This window comes from Piliocolobus tephrosceles, chromosome X (assembly GCF_002776525.5).
Source record: "Piliocolobus tephrosceles isolate RC106 chromosome X, ASM277652v3, whole genome shotgun sequence".
In the NCBI taxonomy this organism is placed as follows: Eukaryota; Metazoa; Chordata; class Mammalia; order Primates; family Cercopithecidae; genus Piliocolobus; species Piliocolobus tephrosceles.
The window spans coordinates 53,675,469-53,680,082 of record NC_045455.1 but is presented as its reverse complement, the minus strand read 5'-3'; the positions used below and the strand labels follow the sequence as shown (position 1 = coordinate 53,680,082).

At 29.5% G+C, this 4,614-nt stretch overlaps 1 long non-coding RNA gene across 1 annotated transcript in view; it reads right to left on the bottom strand.

The window, feature by feature from the left end:
- Positions 1 to 4,614, bottom strand: part of LOC111523901 — a 136,299-nt gene that overhangs the window by 10,510 nt on the left and 121,175 nt on the right. Inside the window, exon 7 of the long non-coding RNA XR_002725630.2 lies at positions 901 to 942. This is a non-coding gene — a long non-coding RNA (uncharacterized LOC111523901). The remainder of the gene's footprint in view (positions 1 to 900; positions 943 to 4,614) is intronic.

The window sequence follows — 4,614 nt, the reverse complement described above, 5'->3', positions numbered from 1 at the left end:
ATATATATATATATATATATATATATATATATATATATATATATATAAAATTAGAAAAACCTATCAATTCATAGGTTTAGGAATCCAATACATTCAAATATAATAAATTTTTAAAAATCTGCACCAAAAAGAGAAACTTCACTGCAGAAAAGCAAAAGAGAAAATCCTACTTTCAAGGATAAAGTGAGAGTGGAGGCATAGATTACATTTAAATGAATGGTAGTGAGATTAGTAAACCAGAAGGAAATGGAACATTACACAGTCTTTCCTCATATATGTATATATGAGTATATATACATGAGTATATGTGTGTATATATGTGATTGTATATATACCATATACAATATAAGATTGTATGTGATACATATATATACACACAACACGATCACATATGGTTTATATGTATGGTAGTCTTAAAACTTCATTGGGTTTACAAAGTGTAAAATGGAATACATGTAAACTGAATTAATAAACATTTATGTTTTGTGATTTAAAAAATTAAATTTCAAATAAAATAATGTATATGCAATACTTAAATTCTTCCAGAGAATAGAAATATAGGAAAAAAAAAAAAAAAAAAAAAACCTGCAAGAAAGACATTTTACATCATGGATTAGTAAACACAATAATATAAATGTGCATTTTTCTTGCAATTTATTTATAGTTTCACTTCAGTCTCAGTTAAAATCCTGAGGATTTGAGTAGAAATTGATAAACTGATGCAAACCATGAAAATGCAGGATGTCAAAGAATACATCCCCAAATAAACCTACACATATATGGACACTTCAGGTATGGCAGAGATGGTATAGGATAGCAATAATCACATCTTGGTCATTTCTATAAAATTTACTGGAAATATCAGATTTCCATATGGAAACAATGAAATTTGACTCCTACCTCAAATCTTAAACACAAGGAAATTCCAAGTGGATTCAATACCTAAATGAAAAGTAAATTTATGAAACATTTAGAATGTAGAAGAATATGTGTTTGCTTAATATGTATGAAATTATATGTTTTTATAAACTCCTCTGTAATATAATACAAGTTTTAGTAATCTGTTTTTGCAATATAATTTCACTTTTTTAAGAAAAATAGATACATATACATGAAAATGAATTACAATTAAAATGTTATTTAGATATGCTTTTTAAAATTGTAATCTTGTTTCCCATGTGTGTTTTGTAGATCTATTTTCAGATATTTGAGTATTCCTCTCACTACAGATGATAGCAAATAGGTAGACATTTGATTATATTTTTGATAAGCATTTTTTACACAATTAAGTTACTTTTAGTTACATTCCTTATGTAAGAACTGCAATAATTAAATATTTTCAGTGTAAAAGGTCACCTGATTCTCTAAAGAGTTCATTCTTAATCTAGATTGTAATGTTTTTCTAAGTACATTTATTTTACTGTGCTTGGAAATTACCATTAAAATTGGATAATTCAGATCTCATAATAAAATAGAAATAGAAATAATTCCAAATACTTAATAATTTTAATATCAGATCAAAAATAATTAATTTCTGGAATATGAATGTATTTCCCATATGATAAATGTTACCTACTATAATTTCATAGTGTTCTGAATCTGACTGTCAGCATGTGTCCACAGAAAGAAAAGGATCCATCTTGGTTTGTTCTGCTGATGCTAGTAAGTTGTATCTTTTGAATCTCATGTTTTTTGATTTTGCTTTTTGTTTCCCCATCCCTCAGAAGTGTGGAGAAAAGATCTTAAGTGTTGCAAAAATGGTTCCTTTTAAAATGGTATAAGGAAAAGCAATCACTAGTGTACTCTGATGACTACGTAATCCTACTGCCAGATTTCAAAGGGAAGACAAATCTTACTGCAGACAATCCAAGTTACGAAGATATATTTCCTCCGGATTACATAATTTTTAAAAATATGAGACCTGTAGGGAAATGTAAGTAAGTAAGTGGGATAAGAGTGATTTGCATTATATAAAAGTACTACTTAAATGGTAAATTATCTATCTGGGAATGTACAATAAAATACTTTCTTCCCTTGCCATAAAGGCTTAAAATATATGTAAGATTCTGAACAACTTCAAACTGAAATGGAATTCGGATAACACATCATAATGGATCTTGTAACAATAAATCTAAAAGGTTTTATTACAATAAACCCCCTTGAAGAAAAAATTTCCCCCTGAATATGATACATAAAAAGAGTAGACTTCACACAATTGTGTGTTAGAAAATAAAAGAATGAACTCCTCTAGACTGGAAGAATAAAAAGCAATAGTGACATTTTAGTACTTCCTAAGAAAATTGCTGACTGAAATAGACTTTGTACATTGACTCTGTCTGTATACACTGAAATTTCACCAGGTGTTGGATAGATAACTTTAATATGGCTTGCCCTACACTTACAGTCAGTTCAAGGAGAAAGTGTTTGGAATATTCCCAAGTGCTTATCTCTTATATTGTTCAATGTTTCATGGTATAGTTAACACTATAAAACAATAGACTATGATTTTCTACAAACTTCATTGTAACTGGCAATCTTCATGAGATAGCACTGCAGGATACACTATTCCCTCCTCTTTTCACAGGACCACATCACGGTTAGTGAGAAACCCTCCAACATCATGATGAGGCACTACAGCAGGTGGCTCTGAGCCAACTCAGCAGAAGTGCTGCTTGAGACTCTCCAATAATGAATTCTAATTGAGTGGATTCTTTGTTCTGCATATTTGGTTTCCCTGAGACCATGATGGGAGAACTGTCGAGCAATTTTTAAAGGTATAATTGGCTGCTGCTGCTCCAGAACCTTTTTGAGTTTCTTACATGCCAGGAAAGTCCCATGAAAAGCATTAATGCTTAATAGACTCCTCGAAAAGTCTTGAATTCAGAGGAAGAGCCCATGTTTTCTATTTGATAAGCCATTATTGTCACATAAGGGGAGTAGAATCACAGTCAGAAATAATTTTAATCTCAAAAATACTTAAATCAATTCTCTCAGTGCCATAAATGTATTTTCTCATAAGCTATACACTCAAAATTTGAATTTTCAGCAGCATTTCCTTTTATTTTGGAGTGCACATACCTCTAGAATAGTTTTCACATTAGGAATGCAAATTTCTGGCAATACTCCTGCTTAAATTATTTAATTTCAAAATCTAGTCTACTGTGGAATTCTACTAGTAGAAAACACAGTGCGTATGACATACAGGGTTATCTTTAATCAACAGATAGTAGAATTTCATATGTTCCTTAGAAATTCAATATTAAGCCATGTTACCTCTGTACTAATTTTTTCAAATGTCATCACTCATCTTTATATTAGAGATTGAAAAACTATGGTGCAGAGACAATATGAAATTTTTTCAAAGTTACAAACATTAAAAAAAATACGTTCGGTATTGAAATAGAGAATGTCTGGTGCCAGAATCCATGCATTTAATCATTATGCTACAGTGTTTCACCATTGTGGTTCTTTGTTTTGTGTTTTTATTAATATTACTGTAGTTGATGATTAAGTTACCTATGACATAACTATTCTTATACATTAGATGGAAGCATATTAGTAAAAGCATTGTGGAAGATACTTGTTATTAAAATAAAATCTGATGTCAACGAAAAGGTCACCTGTTAAAATGATGTTGATCAGAGATGTTCCTGTTTGAGTGGGTCCCTTTTTATTTGAACATACTAAAAGAATAGATTGTATAATTAAAATAGTTTGAGCCTAAGTTAAAATCATAAACACATTGATTTTCAATTAAATCAAAGAAAATTGAAGAAAACGGTAAAAAAACAAAATGATAAACATATTAAATAAATTGAAAGTAAAGATTTAAATATTTATGTAAAACAAAGTTGCTTATCTTTTCATCTTCAGGTGATTGTGTCAAAATACAATGTAATTATTTTTTAGCTTTCTTATGAAGAAATGCTATTTTTCCCAACTTTCAATTCATAAAAAACCTTATTGGGAAGAGGAAAATATACAAAACATTTGAACAGATACCTCATCAAAGATGATATATGAATGGCAAATAAACATATGAAAAGATACTCTCTATCATATGCCACTAGGGAACTGCACATTAAAAGAACCAAAAGACAACATGACAAGCCTATTAGAATTGCTAAAATGCTGGTGAGGATATGAAGAAACAGAAACTAGTATATTGCTGGTGGAAATGCAAATATACAGCTACTTTGCAAAGTAATTTGGCAGTTTCTTACAAAGCTAAGCATACACTTACCATATTATGCAGCATTTATGCTCTTTTGTATTTGTCTAAATAAGCTGAAAACCTATGTTCACACAAAAAGCTGCAGATGAAATTTTATAGCAGATTTATACAACTGTCAAAACATGGAAGCAAACAAGATATCCTTCAATAGGTCAATAGATAAACAAACTGTGGTTGATTCATGAAACTAAATCTTAGTTCCAAAAAAAGTCTATCAAGCCATGAAAAGATATGGAAGAAATTTAAATGCATATTGCATATATTTTATATATATATATTACAGATAGATAGATAGATAGATAGATAGATAGATAGATAGATAGATAGAGATAGAGATAGAGATAGAGATAGAGATAGAGATAGAGATAGAGATAGAGATA